At 45.9% G+C, this 26,483-nt stretch overlaps 1 protein-coding gene across 1 annotated transcript in view; it reads right to left on the reverse strand.

Annotated features, from left to right (window-relative positions):
* Positions 1–25,782, reverse strand: part of LOC139279988 (dual specificity protein phosphatase 8-like) — a 242,316-nt gene extending 216,534 nt beyond the window's left edge. The window contains exon 1 of the mRNA XM_070899385.1: positions 25,576–25,782. The gene's annotated coding sequence lies outside the window, so the exon portion shown is untranslated. The remainder of the gene's footprint in view (positions 1–25,575) is intronic.
* Between the last annotated feature and the right edge of the window lie 701 nt (positions 25,783–26,483).

Consider the following 26,483-nt stretch of genomic DNA (forward strand, 5'->3'; position numbering starts at 1 on the left):
CATCTAACTCCCTCTTGAATATATCCAATGAACTGGCATCAACAACTCTCTGCGGCAGGGAATTCCACAGGTTAACAGCTCTCTGAGTGAAGAAGTTTCTCCTCATCTCAATCCTAAATGGCCTACCCCGTATCCTAAGACTGTGTCCCCTGGTTCTGGACTTCTCCAACATCGGGAACATTCTTCCCGCATCTAACCTGTCTAGTCCCGTCAGAATCTTATACGTTTCTATGAGATCCCCTCTCATCCTTCTAAATTTCAGTGCATAAAGGCCCAGTTGATCCAGTCTCTCCTCACATGTCAGTCCAGCCATCCCTGGAATCAGTCTGGTGAACCTTCGCTGCACTCCCTCAATAGCAAGAACGTCCTTCCTCAGATTAGGAGACCAAAACGGAAAACAATATTCCAGATGAGGTCTCACCAAGGCCCTGTATAACTGCAGTAAGACCTCCCTGCTCCTATACTCAAATCCCCTCGCTATGAAGGCCAGCATACCATTTGCCTTCTTCACCACCTGCTGTACCTGCATGCCAACTTTCAATGACTGATGAACCATGACACCCAGGTCTCGTTGCACCTCCCCTTTTCCTAATCTGGCACCATTCAGATAATATTCTGCCGGCGAAAGTTTCCCCCTTATTTTTTAAAGACTTCTACCCACATTCGAAAAGACTGCCGGGGAGCGAACCCCCCACGTGCATCTGTGTGCACCGCCGAGAAAACCGGCAGGATCGAAGTTTGCCCTCAACGGGGGCCTATACACACCGCGAAGGAAACTGCCCACAAGAAGCTGCCTGAAATAGGGCAGTAGGTGAGTACCCTGCAAAGTAAGGCAAGTTAAAGGATTTTTATTCTTATTTTTTAAATTCTAAAATGGCGATTACCTTAAAAACTGTCTCGAGAATGTTTTATAACTTTTAATTTTTATTTTTAAACTGACAAAATATTTTGAGTGTTTTCCCCCTTCCCTAGGCCCAACCGCAGCCTCAGACTAAATTTTAAGTATTTACCGTCCATTCCGGTAAGAACCGCCCATTTTCCCTAGTTTCAGCTTTAACCGCCGAGAAACCGCTGAGAATTTTGGTGCAAGATCCATTTTCTCACCGAGCGGTATTTCTTACCTTTATTATGGAAATTTTCACCAGCGTTAGTTGCAGAATTTTAGCTGCGTTTCTGGGCGGCAATTGGGTTGTGAGGGGCTTTAGGGAAAGTCTAGCCCACTTGTACACCTAATGAAATTACTGAGCTGGAAACACGTTGCTGAGCTATAAAGGGCATTGTGTATTCTCTTTAACGTCCCCAGGGACACTACACCCAGGAGGCAACATTGACAGATACTTTCTCCAAACACAAAATTCAGCCAGCTACTTCTGGAATGTTTCTGCTAATGCAGTTAGGTGTTTCTGCGAGAACTTTTAAGGAAGTCAGAAGACCAGAGGACTGTATTGGTAGCGGCAAGGGAGAAGGGAGTGCTTACCAGCTGTTCACGGGGGAGCAGATGAACCTTTTAAATATGGGTCTCCTTATCGTTAATAGACAGAAAGTATCTGTTCATGGCTGTTAGACTCTGTCCTAAGTTCTGAAAAAGTTCTCATAGGGATGTAAAGTTCTGTGCTAGGAGTGTCAATTCACAAAAATCGACTCGACCATCATCCCCAAAACAGATTATCTGGTCATTCCACATTACAACAGTGACTACACTCCAAAAGTACTTCATTGGCTGTAAAGTGCTTTGAGACATCCGGTGGTCATGAAAAGGTGCTATATAAATTTCATTCTTTATAACAATCACTTAAATTTCTACAGTACTCAATATATTCAAATATAAATCTCTGAGCACTTTATAGGTCAGGGAACACTGCAAGAACATCAAGCAGCAGGGTAAACTTGGAAAATGGTCAGGAGAGATCAAAATCTCTCTGAATACTTGTGTAAACATTGACCTCAGGCTACTATCGCGACTGTACCAAAATCACTGCAATTAATGGAATGGATGTGTCCTTCAAAAATGGAATCCAACTACAAGGCAGCCTTGTTCAACTACAATTTATTGCACCTCTATTTGGCCAGAGAGTTAACCCCATACTTACAATGGTGAGAGCGAGTTCATTGTTTTTAAAGGATCTTGGGATCATTCTGTTCTAAACAGTGGAGTTACAGGGGCTGAAATTTCCCAGCGCCCTGATTGGGGGTGGTAACCTTCTGGGGCCGGGACTTTTATCGCCTGGCCCGGAAGTCCCGAGCCCTGCCCCCTCAGTATGCAATTGGGCTTTGCGCTCCTGAAATGCGACAGAGCGCTATCTCAGGTGCTTCATCTTGTTGGAGGGGCGCTCCTGGGGTGGCAACACAACGCTGGTCCCAGCGCCACGCTGAAGAGGCTAGTGCTACGCGGAAGTCACTGCACCACTGCACCAGTGCTTGACCGGGCCAACGGCCCAGTACCCAAAAGGGAGTGCCAAGCTGTGTGCTGGCGGCCTTGTCAAGGTGAGGGCCACAATTGTCAGGCCGACTGAAGAGTTGGCCGGCAAAATAAAATGGACTTTAAGGGGCGCCCTGGCGGCGGATGTCAGCGCCCCGCGAATCTGGCGCTGACATCCGCCCACGCCAGCTTCACGGCCCACAGGGCAATTTCCTCCGTGGGGCGCAAAGGGGTCGGCACGCTTGCCGATGTCGTTATCGCCTGTTGCATGCCGGCCCGGGGCGCTAATCGTGGGGCGCGGTGCTTCTGGCACATCGCCCCCAAAACCTCCGGGGCAATTTCGCCCAAGGCAGTACTACCAAGGTGCTTCACAGGAGTATAATCAGACCAAAATTGACACGAGCCACATAAAGAGATATCAGGACAGATGAACAAAAGCTTGCTCAAAGGAGGTAGGTTTTAAGAAGCAACTTAAAAAGGAGAATGAGGTACAGATGGGGAGAGGTTTAGAGAAGGAATTCCAGAGCTTAGGGCCCAGGAAGCTGAAGGCACGGCCGCCAATGGTGGATCGAAGGAATTTTGAGATAGTTAGCCTATGACACCTGCCTCTGTACAACAGGCTGACTGAGGAATGCAATCTGGCACCAGGTGACATCTCAGGATAGTGACCTCATCATCCCGACTACATTGTAAATGGCGGCTGTGCAGGGATAGCAGGTGCACCTGTGCCCTCACACGGCAAAGAACATAAGAAATAGGAGCAGGAGTAGGCCACACAGCCCCTCGAGCCTGATCCGCCATTCAATAAGATCATTGTTGATCTGATTATGGACTCAGCTCCACTTCCCCGCCCGCTCCCCATAACCCATTATTCCCTTATCGCTCAAAAATTTGTCTATCTCCGCCTTAAATATATTCAATGTCCCAGCCTCCACAGCTTTCTGGGGCAGAGAATTCCACAGATTGACAACCCTATAAAAGAGAAGAAATTCCTCCTCATCTCAGTTTTAAATGGACGACCCCTTATTCTGAGACCATACCCCCTAGTTTAATTTCCACTATTAGTGGAAATATCCTCTCTGCATCCACCTTGTTGAGCCCCTTCATTATCTTATATGTTTGGAAAAGATAACCCTCTCATTCTTCTGAACTCCAATGAGTATTGGCCCAACCTACTCAACCTATCTTCATAAGTCAACCCTCTCATCACCGGAATCAACCTAGTGAAACTTCTCTGAACAGCCTCCAATACAAGTATATCCTTCATTAAATACAGAAACTAAAACTGTACGCAGTACTCTAGGTGTGGCCTCACCAATACCCTGTACAGTTATAGTAGGAAGTCTCTGCTTTTATACTCCATCCCCCTTGCAATAAAGGCCAACATTCCATTTGCCTTCCTGATTACTTGCTTTACCTATATACTAACTTTTTGTGTTTCATGCACAAGGACCCCCAGTTCCCTCTGTACTGCAGCACTTTGCAATTCTTCTCCATTGCTTTTCTATTTTTTCTGCCAAAGTGGATAACCTCACATTTTCCCACATTATACTCCATCTGCCAAATTTTTGCCCACTCACTTAGCCTGTCTATATCCCTTTGCAGATTTTTTGTGTCCTCCTCACAACTTGCTTTCCCACCCATCTTTGTATTATCAGCAAACTTGGCTACATTACACATGGTCCCTTCATCCAAATCATTAATATAGATTGTAAATAGTTGAGGCCCCAGCACCGATCCCTGCAGCACCCCACTAGTTACTGTTTGTCAACCGGAAAATTAACCATTTATCCCAACTCTCTGTTTTCTGTTCGTTAGCCAATCTTCTATCCATGCTAATATATTACCCCCAACCCCGTGAACTTTTATCTTGTGCACCTTATCGAATGCCTTCTGGAAATCCAAAAATACACATCCACTGGTTCCCCTTTATCCACCCTGCTCGTTACATCCTCAAAGAATTCCATCAAATTTGTCAAACATGATTTCCCTTTCATAAAACCATATTGACTCTACTTAATTTAATTATGCTTTTCCAAATGTCCTGAACCCTGGACCTTAATGCACAGGATTTAGACTCTAATTTCCCTTCCATCTCACTGGGATATTATTAAACAGGACAGCGTTCCCGCATTCGTGGCACAAATTTAGGAAGAGAATGTTGAGAACATCTGTTAGGGGTTGTGCCACACACATACACATGTCTGGATGGGCCTGCTTCGAGCAGTAACTTTCTCTTATGCAGCAAGTAGTTTACTTTATGTTATAAATCCATGTTGTTCTTCTCATTTGCAAAGATTTGTGACTTTTTGTGCAACATTCCACCACAAAGGTTCATGGGAAACAGCACAGGATTTCGGGCTGGGCCAAGTCACTTGCCCACGACCGTTCACTTATAACTGAGAAATAAAAGTCCAGGAAGTGGTTTAATCGAGAAAACCTAGGACAGTTCATCATTGAACTGCGACGTTCCTCATGCTACTCCCAACACTGACACTCCAGCGCAGTACTGAGCGAGTGCTGCACTATTGGAGGTGCCGTCTTTTGGATGAGACGTTAAACCGACTCTACTTCTGTCTCCTATGGTTGACTGAGAAGATCACATGGCACTATTGTGAAGAATCATAGAATGGGTACAGCACAGAAGGTGGCCTTTCGGCCCATCGAGCCTGTGAGTAGTGGAGTTCTCCCAGGTGTCCTAGCCAATATTTATCCCTCAACCACATCACTAAAACAGATTATCTGGCTATTATCTTATTGTTGTTTGTGGGAGCTTGCTGTGCACAAATTTGCTGCCGTGTTTCTTGCATTACAACAGTGAGTACGTCCAAAAAGTACATTATTGGCTGTCAAGTGCTTTGGGACCTCCTCAGTTCATGAATGGCACTATCTAAATGGAAGTTATTTTATTTTATATATTAAGCAATACTACTCCTTCAAATGTAGTGTGGTGGTATGATTTTACTGGCCAAAAATAAATTGTCTTTCACCGAGCCAAATAAAAATGGAAGCAAAATAAAAATGCTTTTAGTTGAAGCAACGTTGATGCAGAATCGAGTTGTCACTCGTTCGGAATACCTGGACAGCCTCGCCTCAGCTGGGAGCTTTTAACTGAGATGGCCTAGAATAAGAGTAACTGTGCTGGATTTCCCTACAGGGTGGGTAGAGGACTTGGCCCTGTGGCTGTGACAATTAAATGGAGAGAACCATTACCAGCCAAGGAAATGTGGTGGCTGGCACTGCAGCAGGACATCCCCTGAAGTGGCAGAAAAGGGGCTGCAATTGGAGAGAGCTAAAGTGCCTCCCGAAGATTTGCGCCCAGGTTTAATTTAAAGCCTGAGGCGAAAGGACTGGGGCAGAGGAGAGGAAGAACTAGGTCTTACAGGGATTTCCTGCCACTGGCCCAGCATCTGCTGCTACACCTATTCTGTTGGTAGTACTCAAGGGCAGACCTAGGAAAATTAGATGCTTTCCCCGCATCCTGCTGTCATTTAACTGAGGCGGGACGGTAAATGAATGGGTGGCTAAGTTGCGGGGTGGGGTGGGAGTGGAAAATAAAATTCCTAACAGCTCGGGTTGGCAATCAGTAACCAGTGGGGTGCCACAGGGATCAGTGGCTGGACCCCAACTATTTGCAATCTATATTAATGACTTGGAAGAAGGGACTGAATGTAACGTAGCAAAGTTTGCTGACAATACAAAGATGGGAGGAAAAGCAATGTGTGAGGAGGACACAAAAAACCTGCAAAAGGACATAGACAGGCTAAGTGAGTGGGCAAAAATTTGGCAGATGGAGTATAATGTTGGAAAGTGTGAGGTCATGCACTTTGGCAGAAAAAAAAATCAAAGAGAAGTTATTATTTAAATGGAGAAAAATTGCAAAGTGCTGCAGTACAGCGGGACCTGGGGGTCCTGGTGCATGAAACACAAAAGGATAGTATGCAGGTACAGCAAATGATCAGGAAGGCCAATGAAATCTTGGCCTTTATTGCAAAGGGGATGGAGTATAAAAGCAGGGAAGTCTTGCTACAATTATACAGAGTATTGGTGAGGCCACACCTAGAATACTGCATCCAGTTTTGATTTCCATATTTAAGTAAGGATATACCTGCTTTGGAGGCAGTTCAGAGAAGGTTCATTAGGTTGATTCCGGAGATGAGGGATTTGAGTAGGTTGGGCCTCGACTCATTGGAATTCAGAAGAATGAGAGGTGATCTTATCGAAATGTATAAGATTACGAGGGGGCTGGACAAGGTGGATGCAGAGAGGATGTTTCCACTGATAGGGGAGACTAGAACTAGGGGACATAATGTTAGAATAAGGGGCCGCCCATTTAAAACTGAGATGAGGAGGAATTTTTTCTCTCAGAGGATTGTGGATCTGTGGAATTCGCTGCCTAATAGAGCTGTGGAAGCTGGGTCTTTGAATATATTTAAGACAGAGATAGACAGTTTCTTAACCGATAAGGTAATAAGGGGTTATGGGGAGTGGGCAGGAAAGTGGACCCAAGTCCATGATCGGATCAGCCATGGTCTTATTGCATGGCGGAGCAGGCGCGAGGGGCCGCATGGCCTACTCCTGTTCCTATTTCTTATGTTCGTATGTTCTCTGAAAGATAGGGATCTGGAAATGAGCACTTCCTGCTCAGTTTCCAGTATAGATTCACATGTTCCTAAACGTACAGCTCCATGCTTTATCATCAGTCAGAACAACAGACAATGCTGGAAATATGCACTCGGTCCATCAGCATCTGGAAAGATGCGAGAGGGGGGCCCTTTGTCAGAACCTGGGACATTAACAGTTGCATGCATTTATGTAGAGCCTTTAACATAGATAACCTTCCCAAGGTGCTTTACGGAGAAGTAGAAGCCGAGCCAATCAGTGGCTTGGTGAAACAGGTGGGCTTCAAGGAGAGTCTTAAAAGGAGAGAGAGATGGAGAGATAGAAACGTTTCGGGAGGGAATTCCAGAGAGTGGGACCTGGGTGTCTGAAGGGATCGCTGCCGATGGTGGCTAAAGGAGGAAGCAATGAATAAGAGGTCAGAGTGTTTGGAGGGAGTGTAGGGCTGGAGGAGGTTACGGAGAAAGGGAGGGGTGACACTAAAGGGATTTAAACACAAGGATGAGAATTTTAAATTTGAGGCATTGTAGGGCAGTGAGCACAGGGATGAAAGCTAAGTGGGACGGTGTGAGTCAGGATACAGGCAACAGAGTTTTGAATGAGCTGAAGAGGGATGGAAGGTTGGCCAGCAGAGCATTGGAATAGTCAACTCTGGAGGTGGCAGAGGCACGTTTGAGAGTTTCAGTGGCAGATGGGCTGAGATAGAGCAGGCAATATTACAGAGGTAGGTGGTCTTTGTGATGGATTTGCAGTCAGAAGATCAGCTCAGGGTTCAACAGTATGTTGAGAACGGACTAGTTCAGCCCGAGACAGTGACTGGGGAAGGGATGGAGTTGGTGGCAAAGGTACAGAGTCAATGGCAGAGCCGAACCCAATGGCTTCAGTCTTTCACATGCATAAATGGAGGAAGTTACTGCCAACACAAAAACAGTGAGTGGGTCAAAGGAGGTGGTGGAGAGGTATGTCGTCGGCATAGATGTGGAAGCTGACCCCATGCGTGAGGAAATGGTGGGGGAGAAGCAAGGATGGATCTTTGTGGACTTTGGAAGTAACAGTGTGGGGTAGGAAGAGAAGCCATTGTTGGAGATGCTCGGGCTTTGATCGGAAAGGTATGAGTGGAAGAAAGCAAGGGCAATAGAGGAGAGGCATTGGAGATGAAGAGAAATATATTTACAGCAGAGAGCTATTGGAATATGGACTATTTTGTCACAGGGAATAGTTGAGGCAGAAAAGGGCTATAAATTTGGTTGGTAAGTGCCACCTGTTCACGCCCCAGAGAGGATCTAACGGTGCGCTAAGCACCTCCCGCCCGAGCGTCGTGCTGTCATTGCCTGCCGCGAACTTCAGTGAAGGTTTAGCGGCGGCACTGATAGTTTGCACTACGCTCGCTAGCGCCGCCCACTCAGTGACATCACCAAGTATGCAACCCCTAGTAGCGCCGCGTTTGCAAAATTCAGTCTTGTGCCTGCCATAGCGCCCCGCGCTGAGCCCGGCACGAGAAAGCAGCCGGTCCAGCGACGATCCCAGGGCGATATCGTCCGGAGTGCAAGGTCAGTGCTGAAATTTCACTTTTTCAACTTTTATTTATTTGTTGCAGTAGTGGGGAAGTGTGGGTGAGGTTTATTGAATTTTTCAACAGGGTTTTTTTTCATCTCTCGGCATCCCAGCGCCAAAAATTGAGTCAGCCTCCCGCATTATCGCTCCATTTGCGCCCGAAGAGGAGTGTGTAACGCTTCTCTTAGTGCTCCATCTCCTCTTGGGGCGATACAACTGAATATTGCACTTTGAGGCAGTAGACATCGCTCGCCGCTAAAGGTAGCGTCCAAGCTGTAACTCCGCCTCAAAGCAGGCAATACCGAATTTCTAGCCCTGCATCTTTTAAAAGGAATTGATAAATATTTGAATTAGAGGAGAATTCAGGGGAGGCGGGCAAGGCAGTGGGATTAGTTTACGATTGCTTTCGGAACGAGCTGGCACAGACACGGAGGACCGAAGGGCTCCCTTCTGTGCTGTAAACTGCCGCAGTTCTACGACCCAGCATTTTCTGTATTTCAAATTTCCAGCATTTCTTTCTTTTTAATCCGCAGCAGAGGTTGATAGGGAATTAGTGGCTACACAAATAAATTAAATTAACATTTAAAGTAGCATTTGGCTCCGTGAAGTAGAATCATGCAACAGCACACACTTGCTAAGACAGCCAGATCGAGACAGCACGACTCATTATGTACTGTTGTACAGTATGCAGTAAAGATCCAGGTCGCACTCTGCAATTACACCTACACAGTGCAGGCAACAGTTCCCAGAGAACATACAACAATGGAAAAATTCTCCAGTCATGCAGTGCAAATCTGGCTGATATCAGTGCAGCACAGAACTAAAAAAAGTTTCAAATTCCAAGTACTTGTTGGAATAAACAACAGTGTCATTGTCAATATGGCCATTCTCAAAGGTTTGTATTTTATTTCAATAACTTTATTTTACTGGTCAGCTTCTTCCATTTATTTCTCTGCCTCTCCTCTCCTGAAGGTGCCGACTCTGGCTGGGTTACAGTTCCAAGGGTGCCTCTGATACCCTATTCTTCATGCAGCGAGCTTAGGCTGTGACTGTCGGTCAGCTGTTCAACTGCGAAGGCGTCACAGCCAAACCCAATCCCATCCCTGCACATTCAAAGCGGCGAGGGGCCAAGTTTCCCCCCTGCATAGAATACAAGAGTAGGGAAGTTATGCTAGAACTGCATACAACTCTAGTTAGGCCACAGCTAGAGTACCGCGTGCAGTTCTGGTCACCACATTACAGGAAAGGGTGCAGAGGAGATTTACGAGGATGTTGCCAGGACTGGAAAACTTTAGCTAGGAGGAAAGATTGGATAGGCTGGGGCTATTTTTCTTGGAACAGAGGAGGCTGAGGGGAGTTTTAATTGAGGTGTATAAAATTATGAGGGGTCTAGATAGAGGGGATAGGAAGGACCTATTTCCCTTAGCAGAGAGGCCATTAACTAGGGAGCATAGATTTAAAGTAGTTGGTAGAAGGTTTAGAGGTTGTGGGGGGGGGGGGGGCGCGGTGGGGGGGGGGGGGAAGATGAGGAAATATTTCTTCACCGAGGGCAGTGGGGGTCTGGAACTCACTGCCTGTGATAGAGGCAGAGACGCTCATCATATTTAAAAAGTACTTGGATGTGCACTTAAAGAGCCATGACCTACAGGGCTACGGATCTAGTGCTGGATGGTGGGATCAGGTTGGGTAGCTCTTTTTCAACCGGCATGGACACGATGGGCTGAATGGCTTCCTTCTGTGTCGTAATTTTTCTATGATTCTATTATTCTAGGGGCCCCAAGGCCAATAGCAGCAACTCATATCTGCTCTGGCCAAGAGCAGTTTATTCCGCACAAACTTGGGGTGGCGGGGGGGGAGGTGCAGGTGAGAGAGGGGCAGGGGCGAGGTGGGGTTAAAGGGCAACAAACATAGGATTGGTTGGCACCTGTGGTTCAATTTCGCACCGGGCAATGTTAAACACCAGTTAAACCATCAGCGAACCCTTCGACTTATTTCCTAATCAGATTCAATATTCAGGTCGGCTGTGATTTGTGAACATGTACTGCTTGACGTGAAACCGATGCTGTGAATCAGTGAAAATTGGAGAGTCTTTGTTGACAGTCTTTAGAAAAATATACAGTGCCACGAATCAGTAAGACTGCTCTGTACAAGCGGGAGTCCATGCGCCATCCATCACTGTAAGAATTTTAAAATCTGCAAGCCAATGGACTCCTCTGAATGTCAACCTCAGGTGACTGAGATAAGAGATTGTTTTCCTGTATTCTCCCCCTAATTAACCAGATTATTAAAAAATTGCACAACATAGCCAATCTATTCTATCCAGTGTTTTCCTAAAATAAAATAACTTGCATTTATATAGCGCCTTTCATAACCTCAGGACGTCTCACAATGCTTTACAGCCAATTTTTCTGAACTGTAGTCACTGTTGTAATGTTGGGAAGTCTGGCAACCAATGTGTGTACAGCAAGGCCTCTCAAATAGCAGTGAGGCAAATGACCAGATAGTCTGATGTAATGATGTTGGTTGAGGGATAAATATGTTCATGATGGTCTAGACTCATCCTTGTGTGACCGACTGGCCCCATGATGGTGTAGACCCATCAATGTGTGACCGACTGGCCCCATGATGGTGTAGACCCATCCCTGTGTGGCCAACTGGCCGCATGTTGGTGTAGACCCATCAATGTGTGACCGACTGGCCCCATGATGGTGTAGACCCATTACTATAATAGCAGGCTGTTTGTATGTGGTGAGGGGGAAGAGCAGGGGTGAAGGAGCTAAAAAAGGGTTGACAGCTGCAGCCGAATGTTATTACCAAGGGATATGAGCCAGCACAGGAGCCCTTTGAATGAATGTCATTCAGCATTCGTGAAAGGCAGCGTTAAAGGGTTGCGGTACTTAGGAAACCCAGACCACACAGGATATCCTCTTCCTTGACATATTGGCTAAATGTTTTGAAGGAGAAATGACAACTTGCTCAAAAGCCCCATTATAAAATACTGAAATGTAATTACTTGTGGGAAGTGAGATTAGTACAGTCATCACCCACATTTATACTGCACAGGGAAGTCGCCAAATAAAATGTAAAAGAAGAAATATATATATTTTAAATAGTATGCAAAGCTGTTAAGATATTTTAAAACCATGCAACTGAAGTATATCCGAGACTGACAGCACAAAGTAGAAGCTTTTTCAAAGTCATTATCATGTGACAGTGGTTTAAGCCCCTTGGGATGCAATCACAAGCAGCAGCTGATGCAGCACATTGATGAGAACTGTAGGTGTAGCTGTGTAACTCTGGCGCACACACAAACAAACACACACACACAGGCTTCGATATTAACGGGGAGCCGGGGAGGCTACAGGGGAGACCGGCTGCTCCCGCCTTGGATCAGCAGCCAGGAATCCCACTGCTCTGGCCTCCCCCTCACCTACTGTTAAATTTAAGTCGCGGCGCCGGTGATATCATCAGCCCGTGACTTTGGTATGTTAATTAGGCCCCCTTTGCAGGAGCCTTGTCCATGGCCTGATTTCTGCATTTTAAAATTTAAAGGGGTGGGAATGGGGTCGGTTGGCCTGATCCGGATATGTTAGCCCGTCAGTCTGGTGACAGGGCGGGGGTTAATATCGAGCCCATAGAGCCGGATTCAATCGGGCACATACAGAGCCAGCTTTATTCTGGACCACACAGAGACAGGTTTATTAACTGTTCAAGCTGGTACTGATGCAGGCAAAAGCATTTGTAGCATAGTTGAGATACAGCGGCATATCCAGTTTTCAGTAGCTTAATTACCTTGCCCAACTCAGACCAGAGCATGTCCAATACTCCACAATGAAGCTCGCAGCACGATATCACTCTCCCTCCAATCCCTCGCCTTCCTCATCACTGCATTATATATTACAACACAGCTTCATAATGATAGGGGTAATGTATTGGTGTAAATACCCTGGAGGAAGCCAGGAAATACTTTGCGAATGAGGAATTGGACTTGGCACCAAACCCTGTTATATAACACTAAACATAACCTGCAATGACATGGCAAGCTTATGAATTCAAAGAATAGCGTTAAATCCCATGGTTAAACAGCAATTAGAGTTACTGTCCCGCACGGGAGTGGGTTTGTTGTAATTTTCCCCCTCGCTCTAACACAAGACCCAATAGAAGCTTTAACATTGACGTCTTTGACCTCAGTCCTCAATTCACTTCCCCCAAAATAAGCAGCAACCTAGATTGAGGATGACACAATAATGTAATAGTTTTAGGAGACACAACCTAGCAACCAAGCGCCTAGAGCTGACAGTTCCAAGCAATTCAGTCATTTCTTTTTTTAAGGTAAATACAAGAATGCTGCAGACAAAGATTACTATTCGCTGAAAATGGCCCATAGCCAATAGCGTCAGCCCCCACTGTCCCAACATTAAAAACATGTTCCTATTGTCAGTATGGGTAACCTTGTCAGCTGTTGGTCACATAAGTCAATATTTGCACTCATCTAGGGACGTCAATGTTGGCGAATGAAACCCTTGTTTCACTTTTGGCACAGGAATAATAAACAAAATCAGGATAAAGCTCCATATTATGTGCCCCTTTAAATGGCAAAGTCTGAATAGCGCCTGCTGCTGCACCCCTTGCAGCAGTTCCATTTCGCCCACCCAAGGCCTCTCCGAGTAAGACTCCCAGAATCTATTTGGAATTGTGGGTAGTTTTACGCCGTGGAATCATGCGGCCATGGAACCGGGTTGAAGCAGGCACAGACTCAATGAAGGCAGCTTGCAGAGAATATGTTTATTCCTTCAGCACATGCTGAAAGTTAAGTCCAGGTGGCAGAGAGAAGAAGCAGTGGTGGGCTCTCCACCAGGTATGTATCTGGGTTCGCAAGGCGATGAGTTGTAGTGGGTGGCATCCACAGATTGTACAGACTGCAGAACCTGGCTGCCACCTCCTGAAAGACAAGGTTCACTGGAGTGCATGCCCTGGAGTGCCAAACAGGGCAACCCTCCTCACCCTCAGCTCATTCACTTTGCCAGCCATCGAGGAGTCAGATGCTACACCGCAGTCACTTGCCTATGTACTCTGTTTGGTGCATCCATGTGAAATTTCCCTTCACATCATTTTTGTCTGGCTGGCCATGACAGGAGCTGACGACTGCTGGACAGACCACCGTCTAATCCGATCCATCATCAACATTAACATAGCCCCAAAGCAGAGGGGACAGCAGAAGCTGCGGCGTAAAAAAATTAATGCCGGGGCACTGAGAGACCCAACTAAGCCCTATACAGCCAGCGCCTCACAGCCAATCTGGCGTGCCTTGATGACCCTGAGATGCTGAATGCCCACAGCGCTTGGTCTGCCCTCCAGGCCTCTATAACTCGTGCCTGTGATGAGACACTTGGTCACTCAACCAGAAAACATCAGAACTGGTTTCATGAAAATGATCAGGAGATCGAAGAACTAATAGATCGCAAGCGCAAAGCATTTCTGAGCCTCAAGCAACAACCCAACTTGGGAGCTGCAAAACAACATTATAGATGGCTCAAGGCTCAGGTCCAACAAAAAATCCAGGACCTAAAGAACAGGTGGTGGATGGAGAAAGCACAGGAGATACAACAACTGGCCGACAGCCACGATATGCAAGGATTCTTCATTGCAGTCGAGGCTGTCAGGGCCTGATGGAAGGAGCACTTTAAAGATCTCCTCAATCAAGACTCTGCCTTTGACTCGAGTGTTCTTGACTCCATCCTGCAGCATGCGACCCACCACCACCTCAGTGAAACTCCAACGTTGCACGAGGTAGGCAAAACCATAAAACAACTCAAGAATAACAAGGCTACGGGTGCTGATAGAATCCCTGCTGAGGCGCTAAAGTATGGCGGAGAAGCACTGTTGGCACGGATACATGACCTCATCTCTCTCATCTAGAGGGAGGAGAGCATGCCGGGAGATCTCAGAGATGCAGTGATTTTGACCATTCTTTTAAAAAGGGGACAAGTCTGACTGCGGCAACTACAGGGGAATCTCCCTGCTATCAACGGAGGTTGTCGCTAGAATTCTCCTCAACCGTCTTCTCACTGTGGCCAAGGAGCTCCTACCAGAATCACAGTGTGGATTTTGTCCCCAAAGGGCACAACGGACATGACCTTTGCAGCGCGACAGCTGCAGGAAAAATGCAGGAAGCTGCTCCAGCCCTTCTTCATCTTCATCTTACAAAGGCCTTTGACACTGTTAACCATGAGGGTCTATGGAGCGTCCTCCTCCATTTCGGATGCCCCCAAAAGTTTGTCAACATCCTTCGCCTGCTTCACGACGACATGCAGGCCGTGATCCTTACCAAAGGATCCATTACAGACCCAATTCACATCCGGACCAAGGTCAAACAGAGCTGAGTCATCGCTCCAACCCTCTTCTCAATCTTCCTCGCTGCCATGCTCCACCTCACAATCAAGTAGCTCTCCGCTGGAGTGGAACTAAACTACAGAACCAGTGGGAAGCTGTTTAATCTACGCTGCCTCTAGGCCAGGTCCAAGATCACCCCAACCTCGGTCGTTGAGCTGCGGTACGCGGACAATGCCTGCGTCTGCGCATATTCTGAAACTGAACTCCAGGATATAGTCAATGTATTCACTGAGGCATATGAAAGCATGGGCCTTACGCTTAGCATCCGTAAGTCAAAGGTCCTCCACCAGCCTTTCCCCACCGCACAGCACTGCCCTCCAATCATCAAGATTTACGGCATGGCCCTCAACAACGTGGACCACTTCCCATATCTCTTATCAACAAAGGCAGACATTGATGCGGAGATTCAACATCGCCTCCAGTGCGCTAGTGCAGCCTTCGGCCATGAGGAAAAGAGTGTTTGAAGATCTGGCCCTCAAATCAACCACCAAGCTCATGGTCTACAGGGCTGTAGTAATACCCACCCTCCTGTATGGATCTGAGGCATGGACGATGTATAGAAGGCACCTCAAGTTGCTGGAGATATATCACTAATGATGTCTCCGCAAGATCCTGCAAATCCCCTGTGAGGACAGGCTGCCCAACATCAGTATCCTCATCCAGGTTAACATCCCCAGTATTGAAGCACTGACCACACTCGATCAGCTTCGCTGGGCAGGCCACACAGTACGCATACCAGATACGAGACTCCCGAAGCAAAAGCTTTATGCGGAGCTCCATCATACTAAATGAGCCAAAGGTGGGCAGCGGAAGCATTACAAGGACACCCTCAAAGCCTCCCTGGTAAAGTGCGATATCACCACTGACACCTGGGAGTCCCTGGCCGAAGACCGAGGTGGAGAAAGTGCATCCGGGAGAGCGTTGAGCTCTTTGAATCTCAACGCCGCGAGTGTGCAGAGGTCAGGCGCAGACAGCGGAAGGAGCGCGCGGCAAACCAGCCCCACCCACCCCCTACTTCGACGAATATCTGTCCCACCTGTGACAGGGTCTGTGGCTCTCGTATTGGACTGTTCAGCCACCAGAGAACTCACTTTGGGAGTGAAAGCAAGTCTTCCTCGATTCCGAGGGACTGCCTATGATGATGATTTTCAGCCATTCCTCACACCCTCCTGGCCTGCCTTGGTAAAGGCTGATAAATATTCAAATTTAATTATGAAGCTTTAGAAAGACTGAAGCATTATTTGCCCCCCCACCCTCATAATCACCACATTACAGGAAAGAAATGATTACATCGCAGAGGGTACAGAGGAGATTGACGAGGATGTTGCCTGGATTGGGGAATTTTAGCTCTGAGGGAAGATTGAATAGGCTGGGGCTGTTTTCTTTGGAAGAGAGGAGACTGAGGGGAGATTTAATTGAGGTGTATAAAATTATGAGGGGCCTGGATAGAGTGGATAGGAAAGACCTATTTCCCTTAGCGGAGGGGTCAATAACCAGGGGGAATAGATTTAAAGTAGTTGGTAGAAGGATTAGAGGAGAGTTGAGGAGAACTTTTTTCACCCAGAGGGTGGTGGGGGTCTGGAACTCACTGTTCAGGGCGGTAGAGGCAGAAACGCTCATCACATTTAAAAAATACTCGAATGTGCACTTGAAATGTGGTAACCTACAATGGACCAAGAGCTGGGGGTAGGCTGGATAGCTCTTTTTCGGCCGGCAGAAACACCGCCAGGCCAGTCAAATGGCCTCCTTCTGAGCCTTAAAAGTCTTTAATTCTATGATTCTATGCAGCCACGTACCTTTAAGTGCAAACACCTCTTTAAATTGGAGTTGCTGGGCAGATTTTGCACATTCTCCATTAGGCTGGATGCTGATGAATGGCCAAGATTGTGCTGGGAGTTCATGCTAATTATGTAAATAAGCTGACTCTGCAAAATTCAGCAGTTAGCTCAGTGCATTGTGGGCAAGCTTGGGCAAGGCAACTAACCAATCCTGGCACAGATTTTGCCAGTCACGCAAAATTGGGGCTTTTATTTCTTCCCTTTCTTTAGATTTCCACATGCCATGTTTTGTTTATCCAGTAATGATCTCTCTCATTGGTTGCTGAATGTGTTTGCGAAGTCCAGGGTAACCACTTTGTGATACTATCTCTACGCAGCAAGTGCTGAACCTCTGCAGTCTTTGATAGAGTTGTTCACATTATCCTCCTCCAAAGTCTAGCTCAGTTGGACTGCCCTCTGGCTTATTCTTCTCTTAATCCAAATCGTAACCAGAGCATCTCCAGCAATAGTGTATTTTCCCTTCCCTGCACCAGTACCTCAAGACCTGCCCCCAAAGGTCTATCTTTGGCCATCTTCTCTTCCTCATGCTGCACCTTGATGACACCATCGGCAAACTTCATACTCTTCCCACTGATTCTATCTCCCTCCATAGCCACTGAACCCCCTACCTCAGCCCATCTGATGCACAAGCCCTCTTCTCTGCCTTTGTCACCTACAGACTCAAACTATTCCAATATTCTCCAGGCCAGCAACTCATCCTCCAAGCTCAGTAAACTTCAACTCATCCAAACCCTTCTGCCCCTATCCTACCAAGTCCCGCTCACTCATTATCGTTATCCTTGCTGATCTTCATTGTCTATTGTATGATTGTGCACCCACCCTTCCCTTTATCCTGCCATTGGCAGCCATGCCTTCAAGGACTTCGGTCCCACACTCTGGAATACTCTCCCTAAACCTTTCCACCTCCCTCTCCTCCTTTAAGGCCTTCTTAAAATCCCTCTCTTTCCCATTTCCTTCTTTGGCTCAGTGCCATTATTCTACATTAAAAGGCATTATATAAATACACCTCACATCCAGGAACAGCATTCGATAAGGTGCCACACAAAAGGTTACTGCAGAAGATAAAGGTACGCGGAGTCAGAGGAAATGTATTAGCATGGATAGAGAATTGGCTGACTAACAGAAAGCAGAGAGTCGGGATAAATGGGTCCTTTTCGGGTTGGAAATCAGTGGTTAGTGGTGTGCCATAGGGATCGGTGCTGGGACCACAACTGTTTACAATATACATAGATGACCTGGAAGAGGGGACAGAATGTAGTGTGACAAAATTTACAGATGACACAAAGATTAGTGGGAAAGTGGGTTGTGTAGAGGACACAGAGAAGCTGCAAAGAGATTTAGATAGGTTAAGCGAATGGGCTAAGGTTTGGCAGATGGAATACAATGTTGGAAAATGTGAGGTCATCCACCTTGGAAAAAAAACCAGTAAAAGGGAATATTATTTGAATGGGGAGAAATTACAACACGCTGCGGTGCAGAGGGACCTGGGGGTCCTTGTGCATGAATCCCAAAAAGTTAGTTTGCAGGTGCAGCAGGTAATCAGGAAGGCAAATGGAATGTTGGCCTTCATTGCGAGAAGGATGGAGTACAAAAGCAGGGAGGTCCTGCTGCAACTGTACAGGGTATTGGTGAGGCCGCACCTGGAGTACTGTGTGCAGTTTTGGTCACCTTACTTAAGGAAGAATATATTAGCTTTGGAGGGGGTACAGAGACGATTCACTAGGCTGATTCCGGAGATGAGGGGGTTACCTTATGATGATAGATTGAGTAGACTGGGTCTTTACTCGTTGGAGTTCAGAAGGATGAGGGGTGATATTATAGAAACATTTAAAATAATGAAAGGGATAGACAAGATAGAGGCAGAGAGGTTGTTTCCACTGGTCGGGGAGACTAGAACTAGGGGGCACAGCCACAAAATATGGGGGAGCCAATTTAAAACCGAGTTGAGAAGGAATTTCTTCTCCCAGAGGGTTGTGAATCTGTGGAATTCTCTGCCCAAGGAAGCAGTTGAGGCTAGCTCATTGAATATATTCAAATCACAGATAGATAGATTTTTAACCAATAAGGGAATTAAGGGTTACGGGGAGCGGGCGGGTAGGTGGAGCTGAGTCCACGGCCAGATCAGCCATGATCTTGTTGAATGGCGGAGCAGGCTCGAGGGGCTAGATGGCCTACTCCTGTTCTTATGTTCTTATATTCTTATGATTGCCAGCTCACTGTTGGGTGAGGGTGTGTTGGACAGCATTTATGGCTCAGTATTGGAGTATCAACAGGTCCGAGTGACTGCTGGCCCACACCATATAACTGCCCAGAGTTTGGCATTAAATTAGCAATCTCACTCAGATAGGCCACAAGAATGGCTGTTGTGTAAAATGGAAACATTTGTAAACGGGTGTGCTTTCTTGAGATTGTGGTTCAGATACAGTGTTGGACTTAATGCCAATGTGCTATGCCAGACCTGCAAGTATTTATTACCGGGTGACAAACATGGAAAAGTATAATGATATCTATTAAAGGCCACGTGAATTCACCAGGAGAGAAGGGTGGCAGTGAATATTACTTTCGGAACACAGTTGTCTTTAATCTGAGCTACTTTCAAATACTGAATTGGTAGAAATAAAAATAAAAATTAATATTCTATGAATCTTTTAGAAAGAGGTTCTGCTACTGTAAGGAATTTTTTTACAATTCCGGTAAAAATGCTCTTTCATATCTTATAAATAATATAATGGTGCATAATTATTATTTATGCGAGTATAAATAATTTGTCTGCAGACAGGAGCTGATGTACTGTACTTTCTGTCTGGTACATTACATCACCACTTTAATATGTATGCATGGCAGTTTCATATGCAGTATATTTAAAAACAAAAAATATATATATCTACCAAATCTCAAAAATATAGAGGATGGAAAAGATGGCTCTCTTTAAATAATAATAAAAAAATGTGCACAACCCTGAATATCTCAGTCACTGCTGTTACATTGCAGGGAATCATGTTGGAGAGGCTCCCCTCTTCAAAAAGGGTTTCTCAGAGGGATAAACCCATCTTTAAAACAGATTTGGGAAGGGGACACATGCTCTAACTTGCAGGTGTGAACGGGAAGCATTTATTTATGTACACCAGTCGAACAGTGTATCTGAGGTTTCATACAGTGAATACAGGAACATTAGGAACAGGAGTAGGTCATTCAGCCCCTCGGGCCTGTTCCGCCATTCAATTAGATCATGGCTGACCAGCACCTCAACTCCATTTTTCTGCCTTTGCTGCATATTCCTCGATACCCTCACCCAACAAAAATCTATCTCTCTCAGCCTTGAATGTTCCAATTGCCCTAGCAACCACAACCTTTTAGGGTATAGCGTTTCAGATGTCTACTGCCCTCAGAGAAAATTTTCTTCCTGATTGCTCTCCTGAATGTCCTAGCCAAATAATTTTAAGATTATGTCCCCTCAGTCTTGGACAGTCTTATGAACAAGCAAAGCTACATAGACCAGCAGGTCCCAGATGCAATTTCTAATCAGTGCTGATTAAGTTAGGATCTCCCAAAATACAATGCAGACAATTAAGTACTTTTGAAGTGTAGTCACTGTTGTAATGTAGGAAAGAAAATGAAAAGGATACCCACTCCTGTTCGTTATCCAGCAACCCTTTTTGGACATATACATGCGTGGATGCTGGGTAAGAACATGATTGGCTTAGCTGTGATGCTGCACGCCCTCTCCCCACCCCAAACACTCCTCGGTGGCTAAATATCCTGCAAGCATTCACCCTCAAGGCCCACACATGTATAACGAAGACTTGGACAAGATACTGGAAGGCTAACACAACTTGGAAGAAGTCAACACCTCCAAGAAAGAAGAGGAAGGAGAAAATTGACAGAGAAAGAGAGAAAAGAAACCGAGAAGGGATAAAATGTTGAGAGGTGTGCTGCACGATGGTCATGCTCAGAATTGAATGCTGAGCACGCAACTTGGGTGTTTAGTCAGTTTCCAGCTCTCAACAGGGCCACCCTCATAACTTCAGTTATGGGCATTCTGTTACACTCAATATTGGCCAGTCCTTCCCCGAACTTGGGATTTACTGAAGCTTTGTTCCAAGGCTATAAAACCAGAGGCTATGCTTTCCTTTTTCTCCCCCAATGTTCTCTCTCTTCCCCTTACCTCCTGTCTCGAAGGCATTGACACCTTGCAGAGATCGATTTTGTGGGTGCCACTCGTTCTCTGCTACCTCACCCAAGCAGCCATCACTCAATCTGGACGGACGAGTCTCGACCAGCTATTAAAGCATGGAAAGCATCACCGATGAGCACAACCTCGTCCTGAACGGAAAATCCAGGCACATGCATTTCCAGCAGGGATCACTGGATTAACATTCAGAAGCAGCGACCCTGCCCTTTATTCTTCTTGTAAACCTAAGGAGACTGAAATAAACTGTATCAGGTCTTTTGCTGTCCCAGGTGAGACCAGCTAACTCAGCACTGATTGGGGATCAAACCTGTGCCCCAATCTCCTCCCCTCATTGCCGCTTCCCCCCCCCCCCCTTCTCCCGTCTTACACATCTTTTCCTCCTCCCATTCCAATTTTCTCCCTTCCCCTCCTGAAGGTGCTGACTGTTACTGAGGTCCTGTTCAGGGGCACCAGCAGACCTTCTGTATCTTCGCCCCAGTGACTATTCTACATCTGCCATCCTGGGCATTGAGGTCTCCAGGCTATCTTACCATGTGGGACATCACAACAAAACTCATCTCTGTTCTTATCTGATTTCCACACACATGTACCTTCAAGTAGCAGTCACCAGCTGGGAATTAGGAGAAGGAACTCTGGCTAACCTTCCCTAATCCAGGAGTACTGAGGACAAATGCAGAACCTTTCCGACTGCCCGGCTAAGGTCAACTACCTCAGCACAGCTTGGGACCTTACACCTTACTTAAGGCACTACATAGAAATGAGTCATAGGAACAGGAGTCAGTCATTCAGACCCTTGAGCCTGTTCCACCATTCAATTAGATCATGGCTGATCTGTACCGCAACTTCAGTTTCCCACCTTGGCTCCATAACTTTTAATATCCTCACCTAACAAAAATCTATCAATCTCAGTATGGAAATTTTCAATTGACTCAGCCTCAACGGTTTTTTGGGGGAAGAGTGCGCCAAATTCCCTCTACCCTTTATCTGAAGACGTGCATTCTGACATCACCCCTGAAGAGCCGAGCTCTAATTTTAAGTTTATGCCCCCTTGTTCTGGATTCTCCAACCAGAAGAAACAGTTTCTCTCTATCTACCCTATCAACTTTAATCATCTTAAACACCTCAAATAGTTTGCTCTAAATCTTCTATACTCAATGGAATACAAGCCTCGTCTATGCAACCTGCCCTCATAACTTAACCCATTTAGCCCAGATGCCATTCTGGTGAATCTACACTGTACCCAGCCAAGCCCAATATATCCTTCCTGAGGTGCGGTGCCCAGAGCTAAAAGCAGTGCTCTAGATGCAGTCTAACCAGAACTTTGTACAACTGTAGCACAACTTCCAGAGTAATTTTCTTCTACCCGGGGAATTCCTCTGCCCGTTAGGCCATCGGGTGAGCTGTCACCACTCATCGCCACTGATTTTAACAATGTGTTTTAAGTGAATATGGAAAAGTTAAAACAGCTTAATTGCTTTCTGTGCGAGAACATTCCCCATGCATAAAGTTGCTGTTCGCTTTATGATACCCAGTTGCTACATTATAATCCATGGATGGTTGGAGTGTGCACCAGTGAGTTAGATATCATGAGGGAGCCACTGCAGATTATGGAGATTTTCACAGCAGTACTCGGTTTTGTTTTTCAGGTTGGATTACCATACATTTAAACTGCAATAGCTGTATCTGTGGAAAGTGAAACTGCTTTGCAGCAATGCTACTACTGTAGTGTACATGTACCCTCAATCCATCTTTAAGATGTGATGTTAAACCGAGGCACCGTCTGCTCTTTCAGATGGACGTAAAAGATCCCATGGCACTATTTGAGGAAGAGGAGGGGTATTATCCCCGGTGCCCTGGCCAATATTTATCCCTCAGCCAACACCTAAACACAGATTATCTGGTAATTATCACATTGCTGTTTACATGTGACTACACTTCAAAAAGTAGTTAACTGGCTGTAAAGTGCTGTGGATGTCCTCAGGTCATGAAAGGCACTATAGAAATGCAAGTCTTTTTTAAAAAAAAAGGTGCCTTATGATCAAGAAATATTTGCTGAATGCTTTTTCATAGTGCACCTTTAATAAGTCCCCTCGCAGTCCTGAAGCCAACTGGCAGCCTACAAAGCTCTTTATTAACAACTTGCATTTATTTAATGTAGTAAAATATCCAAATGTGCTTCACAGGAGCATAATCTGAAAAGAATTAACACTGAGCTTCAGAAGGAGATAATAGGGCAGACGACCACAAGCTTGACCAAAAAGCTTGGTTTCAAGGAGCATCTTAAATGGAAGAGAGAGGTGGAGAGACGGAGAGGTTTAGAGAGGGAATTCCAGAGTGGGGGGCTTAGACAGCTGAAAGCATGGCCGCCAATGGTGGGGCAAAGGGAGTGGGGGGATGCACAAGGCCAGAGTTGGAGGAGCACAGAGATGTTGGAGAAATGTCGAGCTGAAGGGGGTTACAGAGATAGGGAGGGGTGAGGGAAAGATTTGAACACAAGGATGAGAATTTGTAAATCCAGGCTTCCCAGACCCTGGTTGTAAGGACAGGTTGGTCCTGCAGGCATGGAGCCGGCATGTATACCCAGCGATGGGAATGTTGCAGTCGGAGCCTCCAGGCAGGGCAGGCAATCGTGGTGCCTCCTTCACATCTCGCAACTCATGCTTCAACTGTGAACATGATGGTTAATGAAGACAGGGGTGGGCATGGCAACAAATAACGCTACAACCCAAGGTGCCAGTCTGCCGAGTGTTGACACTGATACTGCTGCATGGATCGAGGGGAGGTTTATGCAGGACTGGAGGGAGTTGGGGGGAGGGGTGGGGGTGGGGGTAAACAGAAATGTACGTGCCTTTCATTGCCCCAAGAATTCTTAATGCGGCTCTGCTCAAAAGTTCAGTTACATCCAGAAGGAGACAGGATTGGCTGTCAGTCAATTTAATCCAATCTCAGGGTTCAGCTGACAAGCATAATCTGCAGAGGTGACATTATCTGAACTCACCGCTGAATGGTTATCTTAGAATTCAGGGAGCCTCTATATTGCAACTGTCCTCTATGTAACGTACATTTTAATTTTAAAATGTCTCGATGAATCAGTGTGGGATCTGAAAAATTCATTGTGGCTGCCAGACCAGGTATATTTGGGGTATTATGTCAGCTTGGTTTGTGCTTGCTAGGCTTTATAAGTTCTCAGTATGACTGCAAGGGGTGGAAACCAGAAATAACAGACTGTGTGATGACAGCAATGAGGGGAACAGCTGGATTACTTTGCTTGTTGTTATCTGTTGTGCTGTTCAGTTTGTGTATCGGGAGCTGAATTAAAAACAAAAGGACTGAGGCCATGATTTTCAACAGAAAATACTGATGGAATCACAGGATGCCAGTGTAATAAATACTGCATTTATTCAGTCACTGAAAACCAGTGCCCTCTTCCACTCTAGGAAACAGCAACCATTTACTGTAGGCCAGACAACCTGGCATTCCTTTTTCACAGAAAATCATAGGTAGAAAACAGGAGAATCCCATGTAATGAAAATGATTTTGACTTATTCAGCCACTACAAACCAATGGCCTTGGATGTCCCGACATCACGAGAGACGCGTTTATTAATAAGCAATACAATTACTAATCTCTGCAATTTAATTGCACATGCCTGTGGCATCCCAATGGTTTGCCCAACACTTATTTTCTGTTGAAGACGCTGCCCCTTTAATAAATAAACATAGCAAGTTTTTTTTTTAATTTGCGAGCATTGGAGGTTACCTATCCAACCTAATCCCCTTTGAAATAACAAGCGACATATTAAAAGGCGATTAAAGGATTAGATAAATCAAAGCCTTTAAAAATAAGACAAAGCTTTAAACGACGCATTTCGCAAAATGCAGACGTCGCGTTACCAAAACAGCTCTTTCCCCACCCTCCTTTAAATAAAATGCGCAATCATTAAATTCAAGGTATCCGTTTGCAGACCAGGTATTATCACATACATGCATGTGTACAGAGAGGTGACGGAGTTTAATGCGTCCGCGTACCCAAGCGGGGGAGGGTCCTTTTTCAATGAAATCTCATCGCCCCTGCACCAATTTACCATCAGTGTCACACAACCAGGTTAATTCTGGGCGTCACTTGACAGCAGAGTGTGCAGCAGCCGATTAAACAATATATATATATATCGGCTTCGATTGCCCAATGATAACGTTATTGCATTAAGCTGACATTCATTTTGCGAGCACTGCCAGACACGGATGGTGATAGTCGAGCCCTTGCACCATCTCTGCGCCTCTGGCTGTGCAGTGAGAGAGAGAGAGGTGGTCAAGCCCTTCCACCCCCGAGGATGAGACGGCTCGCAATGCTGCAGGATGCACCATCACGCAAGATTTCACTGCATGCTTGACATTACATTGCCCACTCCAAACCGGAGCAGGGCACTGGGATGCAAAGCTCGGGGGTCTCAACCCCAACCAACTCTGCACAACCCCAGCCTCCCAAACTGACTGACCCGAGACGGTGAAAGACACATATCTGCAGCGAGCTCCCCCCCTCCTTAAAAAACAATAACTCACCTCCTTTACTTCCGGGAGCTCCCCTGATTATTTTCCATGGACAAGCCTTCTTGCAATTTCACTCGCGCGATCAATAGGAGATGATCTTAGGTTTTGCAAAGAAATTAACAAGGAAAGAAATACAAAATGAAATGATTGATATAAAAAAACACCATTCCACGCTGCCGCAAGCTGCTATTTTTTCGGATTGGCTGGCTGCGAGTTGGCCATTAGGAATAGCAAAACAGAAGGTGCAACATAACTAGGAATGAACTGGGGATGAAGTCATTCTTTTTAAAAAAAAAATAAAGGATGGCGTCATTGCCAACCAATCAGGACGAGCCTCTGGTGGCTGAAGTGACGTCAGGCTCTGCTCTCGAGTTCTGGGTGCAGATTAAAGGGAGATTGTCTGCACCGCACTGCCACACTCTTAAAGGAACAGTGTCCCTTTTGTACACTCATTCTCAAAGCTCGTTACCGATGCCAACCTAATATATCTTTTGTAAAATGCTTCACCATTTTTCTAAAATAGTGCATATTGTTAACATCCAGCCTGAGTATTTTATTCGATTTTTTTTAACCTTGAAAGAAAGATCTGCATTTAAATAGTGCCTTTCACGACCAGTCTCAAAGTACTTTACAGCCAAACAATTATTTTGAAATGTAGTCACTTGTTTTAATTTGGGAAATGCCGGCAGACAATTTGCACACAGCAAGCTCCCACAAACAGCAATGTGATAATGACCAGATAATCTGTTTTTTAGTGATGTTGATTGAACTCCCCCGTTCTTCTTCAAATTGGTGCCATAGGACCTTTTACGTCACTTGAGAGAGCAGACGGGACCTCGTTTTAACATCTCATCTGAAAGACGGCACCTCTGACATTGCAGCGCTCCCTCAGCACAACACTAGAGTGTCAGCTTAGATTT

This window comes from Pristiophorus japonicus, chromosome 14 (assembly GCF_044704955.1).
Source record: "Pristiophorus japonicus isolate sPriJap1 chromosome 14, sPriJap1.hap1, whole genome shotgun sequence".
NCBI classification, from domain to species: Eukaryota; Metazoa; Chordata; class Chondrichthyes; family Pristiophoridae; genus Pristiophorus; species Pristiophorus japonicus.